Below are 11,340 nucleotides of genomic sequence, written 5' to 3' on the forward strand. Positions count from 1 at the left end.
TTGCAGAGTTAGAGCAGCACGTGGCCCCTGCAGCCAGCTTCTCTGAGCAGCCTGCCTGGGCAAGGCAGGCAGGGGGCCCATCTGAGGAACCTGCTGGGCTCTTGGCTGGAAGTCACCCAGGTAAGCGCCTCGCAGCCAGACCCTGCCTCTGGCACCCCAGCCCCTCCTTCCTGCCAATCCTCTGCTCCCCCTCCTGCACCCCAGGGCACAAACCCCTCCTGCCCTAGGTCACAGCCCAGCCCCTTCACCCCCTTCCTACAACCCAGCCACCCACCCCAGGGCACAATCCTTTCCTTCAGCCAAGCTCTCTCCCAGATCCCAGCTCCTCTTCTGTGCATCAATCCCTGACCGCAAGCTCCCTTCTGCATCCAACCTCCATCCCAGTCCCCACACTGCCTCCATTAATATTGTGGAAGAGTGCAGCCCTGGACCACTTTCCAAATTCCTGAAGTGGCCCCCATCAAAACTCATTGCCCAGCCCTGCCTTCGACTCACCACCCTTCCAACAGTAGCCTAGGTTAGGAAGTAGCAATATCTGAACCTCTGACTGACAGCCCAGCAGCTGAGAGGGTGCAGCTGCCCGATTCCAGCTGTAATCGGGTGATTTCAGAATGAGACCCCTGAAGCCAGCTCAGCCTAACCACGTTTGCTCTGATTGCCCATCAGATGAGCAGAACAAACCAAACAGTGCAGATTGTAATACAACACAAAAGGGATGTGTCTGGCGCTCGTGTTACCTTCTCTGGCGAAATCGCAAAGCAGGTGGTGTGATCAGTAGTGAATCAGCCAGCTGGCATGTTCCCATGGCGTCTGCTCTGGCTACCGGGTTTCACAACAGGTTGCACTGATGTCTCTTGTGTCTCATCCGTGTTCATATGTCTCCCCAGCCTTTGGCCTTATTTAGACTGTCACCGGCATCCGTACCTTTGTGGTGCACACATGCCTCTGATGAAGCGGGTCTTTGCCCACGGAAGCTTCTGCTCTAAATAATCTGTTAGTCTCCAAGGTGGCACAGGACTTCTTGTTGTTTTTGCAGATACCGACTAACATGGTGACCCCTCTGGTACGGTCGATTGGCTACTTACAGCGGCATTTACATCCATTCGTTGCCCTGGTATTTCTGTGGTTAATACTTGTCAGTGTCATTCATACTTATTCCTTGAACCAACCCTAAAATATCAGTAATTGGGTACGACCTGCCCTATGCTACTTACAGCTGCAGCGTCAGTTAAACACAACTTCCTCTGCCACCATGGTTGCCCTGTTATTTTTATGTCAAGCCTGAGGCCTGTTATTTGCAATGCAGCGTTAATCAATACTTATCTTGCCTCTCGTTAGAGTGAGTCGGCTGGGGAAGTCAGGGTTAAAGCTGCAATCAGCCCCTCCAGTTCTGGGTGAGCACATGCTCCTGGTTTAACATTAACTGAAGCGAGACAGCGGGATGTCAGCCCAAGCCACTTGCTGCTCAGCAGGAACAGTTAGTTCTCACTCAGAACGCCTGCTCCCTGGAGGGCAGGCACAGCAGACGGAACAAAACCTGACCCCCCAAAGCCAACACGTCCTACCGCAATATCATCTGCCACGAGAGGTGGAACAAACACAACCAAACCGCCACTGGGCACTGGGAAACAATGCTACATGTCCCACGGCGCGCAGTCAGGCCCAGTCAACCACACGGTTCCGTGCGTGTGTCTGTGTGTACGTGCTCACATGCTGGGAAGTGCGATTCTGCTTGCCACAGGTGGCCAACCCATGAGGCAGCTTGTCAATACCTAATTTGCGACTGTGCCTTTCAGCAATTTCCCATTCATTTCAGGAAATAGACCGGATTCCCGTATCTGCGAGAAGATCGACCTGTCTTTCTGCATCTGCAGACACCCCCTTGGACGCGCCATCAGTCGGGGTAACCGTGCAGATGGGTGCCAGAAGCAGAACGGCTGCGGGACCAATTCGCCTCCCAGGCAGGTCAATGGCAGTAACTGTCGTCAGTCTGGATGCAGAAATATTGGGCTCGTGACCACCATTGTAGCCTTCAACCACCTTAGTTTAGTTAGGAAATGCTGCCGTCTGTTGAATGGCTCAGGAACTCAGCCATGGGCTGTGGTGTGATTAACCTCTAGGTCACTAGTTCAGACCTGGCCAAGGTCAGCACTACCATCTGGCAGCCTCAACAGTGAACATCAGCCATCTCACTGACACCCAGCTGAATACAGAACACCTCTTCAATCTGTTGCTGTCAGCAGCCCCATGGCTCTCTTCCATCTCCAGCCTCTCACCTCGTCCCTGGAACACTGATGCTGGTTTGACCCTCACAACACAACCATTCCCACCATGAATCTTCATCCAGGCTCTGGTCATCTCGTGCTGATGACGACATCCTGTTCTCCTTACACCTGCACCCCCACCCCCAGGGCACCCCAACTTTCATCTCTAAAACCAAGAGCTGCCATTACCTGAGTTGAAAGACATAGAGGCTGACCCAAGCCAGAAGTAGGCTCATAAATGTGTATTCACAGTGCAGGGCTTAGCCATACTCTGATAGCCTGGGTTACCCAGCACCTACACCAGCGTTCCCTGTGAGCTGAATGCTAGCATGGCCACCCAGCAGAAATTCAGCTGATTAGCAGAGTGCCCACAGCCAGCCTCATGTGTTTCTATTGGTGGTGCACTCCTGCACATGCTTTGGTGCACATAACAACATTTATTCTGCACATGGATGGAAAAAAAATTAGAGGGAACCCTGACTTGCACCAAAATATCTGCCCCTCTCCCAGATTTCACAATGCCCTGTGCAGCTGCATATGCTCTGTACACCCAGGGACAGCCCTGCTGTTCTCCCCACTCTGCTCCAATGCATCCAAGACTGCAGCAAAAATTATCAAGCCCCTTTTGAAGCCCCCTTGCTGCCCCCCAGACAGCCTCTCAGATCAAAAGCTGAGCTCCCTGTTTTTATCTGCAAGGCCCTTAAGCCCCCTCCTATTAGCACCGGGTGGAAAATTTCCATCCAGTTTTCTGTCAGAAAGGCCATCTCAACAAAACCAACATTTTTCAGGACATGGTATCGCTTTCGACGCTATTTCATTTGGAATACAAGTGGAAAACATGCCCTCGTGCAGCATTTAAAGAATGAAAACTTGGGGCGGGGGGATTGTTTTGAAAAGATTTTTCATTTCTAAATTTAGGCAGTAACGGTTAAAAATATACAAAGGGTTGAGCTCAAACCAAAAGGGTTCAGCTGGCGAGCAAGGGGATTTGTTCTTGGATGCTTCTGAATCAGAATATTTTTTAATTTAATTTTTGCACAGGGTGGAAGATCCATTTGCTGACCTGCCCTCCTTCCTTCTCTCCATCCGGGTGTCCTTTTCATGTCTGCAGCTCTCAGCTGGCTCAAACCGAGCTGCTCACCCCCCTTGGCTGGGTCTGTGGTGGCTTGTGACACACTCCCTGCACTAGCAAAGGTGGAAGCAGCCCAGTAAGAAGGAGACAGGCAGACTCAGCCAGAGCCCTGCCTGAATTACATCTCCCTTCAGCCCACTGCTCCCTAATTAGCAATGTTCCCGCTCATTTTTTCCAGCCACACAGAGAATAAATTTTGTTATGTGCACTCAGGCATGTGGAAAGGTGCACCACTGATAGAAACACATGCTGCTGACTGTAGGCATTCTGCTTATCAGCTGGGTGGCATTTGACTGGCTCTTGAGTGGCCACCCAAATGCACAGCTTGCAGGGAACCTTGCCAGTGAGCGACATGTAACCCAGGTGCTCACAGCATGGCTAGGGGCGGTACTGTGGGCAGAGCTTTATGAGGCTACTTCTGCCTTGGAGCAGCAGCTGTGTCTTTTAGCTCAGGCAATGGCAGCTCCTGGTTTGAGATCCTAAAGGTCACAGGTTCAATCCCTGCAAAAGGCATGGCCAAGGCCATTGTTACATAGGGGTCCCATTTTCCCCAGGGTCGCTGGTGTTTTTGCATTCCCCTCCTAGTGTCCTCTCAGCTCATGCATCTGTCTCTCCTGCTGCCCCCTATTTCAGGGGCCATCTTCCTGGCCTTGGGGTCTACAGACTGAGTAGCTCTCAAATGGGAGTATGCCAGAGGCTCCAACTGAGAGTGGGGATCTGCACAGATCCCGTAAGGCCAGAACCCACCCAGAAGTGTTCTTATTCTGAGTTGGCAAACGTGGCAGGGGGAGATGGGACTTGCCCAAGGCTGTACAGCCAATCAGTAGCAGAGCTGGCAGGCAGTGATTTGCCTTCACCTCCCTCCCCTTCCTGCCAGTGTTCTCCTGTTGCTCTTGAAGGGTTGGCAGGGCCCAGTTCTGCTCTCAGTGACCCCAGGACAGTCCATCTGAAATCCATGGGGCAGCAGGGATAGCGCCGAGAGCAGGACCTCTCCTTTCAATCTCCAGTGAAGGGCATCATCTCTAGACGTTTTGCAGCGTTCCAGGCACATCTCTAGCACATCACAGATACGAAATGCCGCGTTGATGGGGAAACTGAGGCAGCAGGCAAGGGGATGATTTGCCCAGCTCCACAAAGCAAGTCAATGGCAAAACCAGGATCTTCCGCCTCAGTCTTGTTTTATCTACAAATCCAGCCATCGATTCTCCTGACTTTCCCTGCCAGAGGGGATCCCATTGCAGACACTTGCAGGGGACGTAGAGAACTCCCCCAGGCGAGCTGACTGGGAGTTACTGAAAGGGATGAAAGGGGAGATTTATCCCCTGGCTCTGCACCATCTGGCAGTGACCACCGAGCACTCGTGCAAGGTTCATAACAACAGATCCCTCCAACTTTCCCATTCTGTGCAAACAGTGCACAGGAAATACCCGATTGTCACCCACCAGCAGGGTAAATATTTGAGGAAGGAGCGTGCTGGTTTGGGGTCAAATCAACTGCCCAGCATGCGAAGGGAGCATGTTTATAGCACAGGGGAATGGCCAGCTGGATGCAAAGTTCTCGGTTGCCCTCTGCTGGCCCAAGGGCTGACAGCCACTGGAAAGGCTGGGAAAGCTGTGTGACAAAGTTGTTACCAGAGCAGGGGGGAGCAAACTTTTTATGCTGGGCCCCCCTTTTTGTCCCTGCACTGAGCAGGGCCCCCCAACCCACCTAATGTAATCCAAACTGATGAAAATGTCGGTTATGTTCCTCTGGGAAAAAAAAAAAAGCCTTTGGTCCGTGTAAGAAAATAAGGATGTGGAATGTAAAAATGTTATGAATTGGTCTATCAATGTGAACGTACAGATGTGAAAGCAGTCACATGTCTCAACAGTTTTAATGAGATGAATGAGCCTGAGACTCAGCTGCCAACCATGCTGTGCCTCACCCCATAGGAAATTTCACAATCCCCCTCCCCAGCAAGGGTGCCTGTCCCCTGTTTTGAGCCCCGCCCCAGACTAGAGCACAGGGAATAGAGTGGCGAAGAAGCATTGCTCCCAAGAGCTTGATGCCTCAATAGACTAAAAAGGCAAAGGGTCTGAGGGGAAACTGAGGCACTGAGCAAGGCCATGACAAGCCCACAGCCACGCCACGGGGCAGCAGCAGACCTGGAACAAAGACCAGGTGTGGGGGAGTGAGGGTGTGAGGATTTTATCCTCCTGGTTTGGTTGCATGTGTTTCCCACTGTCCTGAAGCAACCCGAGGTGGTGCCTCAGTTTCCCCTGGCACAGCATCAGTCCATAGTGGTGAGGGGAGCTGCAGTGTGGTGGCTTCTCACACGCAGGCAATGGCCCTCCAGGCTCTTTGTAACCTCCGCAACCAGGTGACCCCCCTTTTTTCCCCTGGACACAGGATGGAGGCGGAGGAGGGGCCTGGCTGGTTGGAATTGGAACTGGGCTGGTGAGTGGGGCAGTCTGGTCTGGCTGGAGAGGGAGGGAGGAGGACCAGGGCCCGGCTCGGGGACCCTTCTGGGGCCCTCTCCCCAAGCTGGATGGTACTGACGGTTCCTCTGCTGACACATCTGTTCCACCCTGTGTCCCTGTCGCCCGTAACCTCCTGTTCTCTTGCTGAGTGAGAGTCACCTCTGCCTGCGGATGGGGGCAGAGGCTGGGGACCCCCCCACACACTCTGTGACACCAAGTGCCTGACTTACTGGGCCAGTCTGGGCCTCCTGTCCATTGCCAGCAAAAGGGAAAACCACTGAGCATGGCAGGAAGAGAGCTGCCACTAAGTGCTGCTTGGGCCGCCAGACTCATATGCACAGGCTCGCAGTATCAGAGCCTCCCCTGGCCTGAGCTGGGGACCTAACTCAGCGAAGGGCATCCACCCTCAGTCCAGAGGGAAGAGCTAGTGCCAGTCGCCGGTGTGCCACAGGGACGGGCAGGTCAGCGGACAGAGCTCAGCCTGCACAGCGCTCTCCCCCCACTGCCTTTAAAACCTGCGGCATGTGTCAGCCACTGCATCTCGCTCCAGCCCTGCACAGAGCCACACCTGAGCAGCTGCTTCCTTGTCGGGGAGCAGCTCAATGCTTGGGAGTGATTTGCCCCTCCCCCCAAGGAAAAGTAACAGGGAGGGGTTCAGTCACACGTGCACTGAATACGCCCAGCCTCAGCAAGGCCAGAGGAACCACCAGCAACAGCGTGGGTGTTATTAAATCAGGCTTGTCTGCTAAGCTCCTTCGCCAGCTCATGGACACATTGTCTCCCTGCCCAGCCGTCTTCTTGCCCTTTTCAAAACCACCTGCTGCTGGATGTATGGAGAAATATTCCAGCCTGGCTGAGCAGCACATCCCAGACCTAGACAACCATGGGACTGACCCCACCTCCACCCTACATGCCCCTCCTCCTCCCCATGCAGCTGTGCTGCAGATTCCATCCCAGGAGGAAACCCTCTTGAGCCTTTTATCCTCCCGGGAGCCTGATTATGCCGATACCACACAAACAAATCAACGCTGGGCACTGGGAAGCCAAGCCTAGGAAGGCAAAGTGCAGAGCCTGCTAAACAGAAAGCTGGAGTCAAAGCACTGTAGGTTTGTAACCTTAAATGACTTCCCGATACACTGGCGCAGAGCCAGCCACATGCACTGCCTGCCCTTGCTCTCCCGCTTTCAAGCCCTTGGCTGCAGCCCACCCTCTGCACATGCGGGCACAGAGAGCTCTAGCCAGGGACAGCTGCATTCATCTGGCAAGGAGCAGGGAGGAGCAGGACCATGCTGGGTGACAGGCCCTGTGTGTCCAGGTAGCTCCGACCCCTGCCAGGTGCTTGTGAAGCAAATCGTTTGCCTTTGCCAGGGACTCATCTACTTCGCAAAGTATTCCGGAAAGAACGCAACTTCAGAGCTCAAAAGTCTTCCAGGTGGCAGAGTGCTTAGATCACTACGAGCTCTAAAACTCTCTCTTCCTGCCCCCTTCCCCTGATTAAACATCCTTACTGAAGAGGGAAATAAACCCAGAGGGGCACAATCCTTCACCAGAGACCTAATCTCCTAGGCTAAGGCTGCACTCTAGCCACAACTGGAGATAATTTATGCAATCTGGGCTGGGCAAATTGCGTAAATTATTTCAAGCTGCCTTATTTCGAACTCGGTGCTGTCCAAATGCTACCCAAGGGGCTATTTTGGAGATTCCACAGCCCCTTGTACGACGAGGGGTGCCAGGAATGGAATACTGCCTGGCTATTTCGAGCCCAGTGTTTAGTCATGGGGTTGCTATTTCGGGGTACAAATGTGTGGTGTAGATGCTAGGATATGGGTGTTATTTCAGATTAACTATGCCGTGTAGACATATCCTTAGTGCCCAGCCAACATCATGCCCTTACGCAGGGCACAGCACAGAGAGATGGTTCCTGCTCCCCAGCGCCTACTGTTCAATGGACAAGGCGTCCAGGGAGAACAGTCATCCCCCTTTAACAGAGCAGCTGATGGCCCAGAGCAGACATGCCCAAGGTCACACAGAGAGTCTGTGGCAGAGCAGAGGGCTGACTCCTGAGTTACTGCCCAGTGCCTATAGCACAGCCCCCTCCCTCTCTGAATGCCAGCTGCTAGGGAAGGCCTTCGAGTCACTTGGCCTTTGAAGCTGAGCAAAGCCAGCATGGTGTCCTCTGACCCGGGGGGCCGCAGGAGCTCACCTGCGGCGTGCCAGCCTCATGCCCAAACCCCTTTGCCAGGACTGGTAGTTAGAGAATACACAGCTGGGGGGCGTGGGGCATTCCCAGCGCAGCAGTGCACGGCCCAGCAGGGATGGAGCAGAGCTGCTGCCGATTCCTGCCAGAGGGGAAGGTGTGCCTGTTCCTCTTACCGCTCCCAGACACAACCTGCCCTTTGACATCACTGTGCCTCGAGATCACCACAGTGTGTGCCAGTGAAGACGCTCAGTACAGAAACCTGCAGCTCCTAGAGCTTCCATGAGCACCACAGCCATATCAAGGGATTCCCCCTCCCCGCCCAAGCCATCGCTTGGATCCTTCTTGCTATGCCCCCTTCTCAGTTCTAAGCACCATGCTCCATCAGCCGGGCTGGGTGGGGGGCAATGTTCCCTCTAACTTCTTCCATCCCGGTGTGGAATAAATTTTATGTGCACTGAGACATGTATGGATGTATGGATGTGCACTGAGGAGAAACACACACCGCCCACTGTGGGCGCTCTGCTCATCAGCTGGGTGGCACCTAACTTTCTCCTGGGCAGCTGCCCAAAGCGCTCAGCTCACAGGGAGCGCTGGTGGGAGGGGAAGGTACATGACCATGCCCACGGCGCAGGAAGGGGTTTGTGCAGGGAGTAATGACTGGAGGTCTTTAGCGAGAGGAGGAGGGGTGCTTGTGACCCCATGGGAGAAAGTGAAATCCCCCTGTTTCAGGGGCCAGCACAAGTCGCCTCCCGCTCTGAGCCATGGAGCATGAGCAGGCAGCACTGCCGGTTGCCTGTCTGCTGACAGGAATCTATTGCCAAGTGTCAGCCAGAATTTGCCCCTATAACTACCAGAAGAGTTTGGTAATTGACCGAGCTGGGCAAGGCTTCATTTCCTAGCCAGGCCTTTTGCACTTTGCTGGCAATATCAATCATTTGGTGCTTCCAGTTAAAAGGCCTTCCTCTGCAAAGGGGTAAGCAAGCCTCCCAATGGCCTGCCAGAGAAGGAAGCCTTATCCCCATTTTACAGAAAGGGAAACAGAGGCAGAGAACAATTTAAAGGACCTGCCTTCAAGTCACAGAAGAGGCAGGAGTAGAACACCATGCACTGGAATTAGAGCCAGAAGGAGCCACTGTGACCACAGAACACAGGCCAGAGAATTCACCCAGTGCTTTAGGTACAAGACTATCATTCTTCCCTGAGCTCCTTGCTACCCAAACAGACCCTGTCCCCAAGAGCGGGATAAGCCACGAGAAGCTCCAGCTCACCTACAGCTTTAACTAATGGAGGGAGAGAGTCCATCTTCTAATCTCCCTCTCTCCGCAGAAGATATTGAATTTAGATTAACTTAATCCCCAGCCAGGCAGTGACCTAGACACCAGGGGATGTGAAGCCGGCAGTCCAGGCCCAGCTCTAACACAGACACAAAAAGGTTTCATGCTGACCTTTAAACTTTGGACAGAGTCATGGAAAGACAAGAGCCTTTATCCTCTTAGCGGCAGCTTGCATGTCCCCCCAGCACTGCACGAGCAGAGCCAGCAGGGCATGATGTGCCAAGGCTGGCAGCCTGCCCAGCACAGGTACCTACCCAGGGAGAGGAGGGAGATTTGTAATAGGAGAGAGATCTGCAAGCTGGCAGGTGGAACTTCTCCCTTTGACTTGACGTAAACCCTTGTACTCCAGGGGGAGCACAGGTCATCTGCAAGTCTCCTCCACTTCCCTTTGTCTTGGGACAAAACTTCTAGCTGACCCCAGGAACACTCCAGTTATTGTCCTTCAGTCTCAGGAGATCTTCTCCATGTTGTCCGAGGCCTTCCTCTTTTGCATCTTCCTTGCGGGTTCCACTGGAGAGCTTGCCAGGCTATGCTGGATGGTGGTTTCTGAGAGTGTGGCCCAGCCATCCCCGCTTTCTTCTCTTGGTTTGAATGGCAAGTGGTTCTTGTCCTGCTCTGCTCCAAAGCTCCTCATTTGTGACCAAGTCTTGCCATTTGATGTGAAGGATGCACCTCAGGCATCTGGTTATGAAAGTGTGTAGCTTGCAACGTGAAGGCTTCTGAGCACGCCAGGTCTCGCATCCATACAGGACCACGCTCATCGCATTTGTGTTGAAGATCCGCAGTTTTGCCTTCGCAGCTCTTATTTGTGAACTCCCTGTGGGACAAAGTCTTGAATGAAGCTGTTGCTTTCCCTATCCTGGCATTGACACCCTTGTCTGTTCCTCCTTCTCTGCCCATAATACTCCCCAAGTAGGTGAACTGCTCCACATCTTCCAGCTCATCCCCTCCCACTGTGAAGCTGTTGTTGGACTGGTTGATTCTCATTGTCTTGGTATTTCCTTTGTTGATGCTTAGTCCAGTCATTAAGGCAGGTTTGTCTAGGAAATGTTCCCTGGGGAAGGTGATTAACCATTGCAGCCACTGACCTAGGGATGTGGCAGTGTCTCCATCACTTGGCATCTATATCAACAATGGCTGTCTTTCTAAGTGACACGTTTAGCCAGAAACTGCGGGCACAGTGAAGGCACCACTCGGGGATGGTCTCTGGCTGGTGCTGGGCAGGAGATGAGACAAAGTGATCCCAACCCAAAGGCCCCTTCTAGTTTTAATATCTATGCAACATGTGGGGAGGCAGGGACTAGACATGGCCGTAACAGTGTCTAGCAAACACCATCCCAGGTGTCAGTAGAACGGGTGGGAGGATGGACTTTCACAGGCCAAACCCTGAATCGCTGGACCCTACTGCTATGTCTGAATCAACTGTACAATTGCCAGGGCCTGATGTTTCGCCAGTGTGTCACAGCTGGGTTGAAATATGTCTCGGTGGCAGAAACTTGCAAGGAGCCCCAAAGAGGCTCCGGAGAGGCTGCCAGGGTTAGCTGCGGGTCACCTCTGCCTTGGCCACACCTGTGCTGCCAAAGGGGAGCAAAGGGGAAATCCCACCAGCCCCTGGTGGGGAAGGGGGACGTGTTTGGGTGGCTTGGGGCCAGGAAAGTTTTAATCCACCTTTCAGATCACCTGCCTAGTTGTGGGGGAGCTCAGTCTTAGACTGCCTTTGCCTAGGGTTAGGGACAGTGCTAACCAGCCAGGAAAAGACACTGTGGGCATTGTGAGCAATACCACCAATTACTACAGGATGCGCCTCCTTTGTCTGGCACCCTCAGGGTCCCAGGCAAGGGAATTTGCTGGACAAAGGGAGGTCCACTGCTCCAGCTATCCAGTCCACTGCCTGCTCTTGTCCCTGCACCACATGTCCAACCTGAGGCCCCCTTACCTCTTGCCCTGACCT

This window comes from Carettochelys insculpta, chromosome 14 (genome assembly GCF_033958435.1).
Source record: "Carettochelys insculpta isolate YL-2023 chromosome 14, ASM3395843v1, whole genome shotgun sequence".
Taxonomy (NCBI): domain Eukaryota; kingdom Metazoa; phylum Chordata; order Testudines; family Carettochelyidae; genus Carettochelys; species Carettochelys insculpta.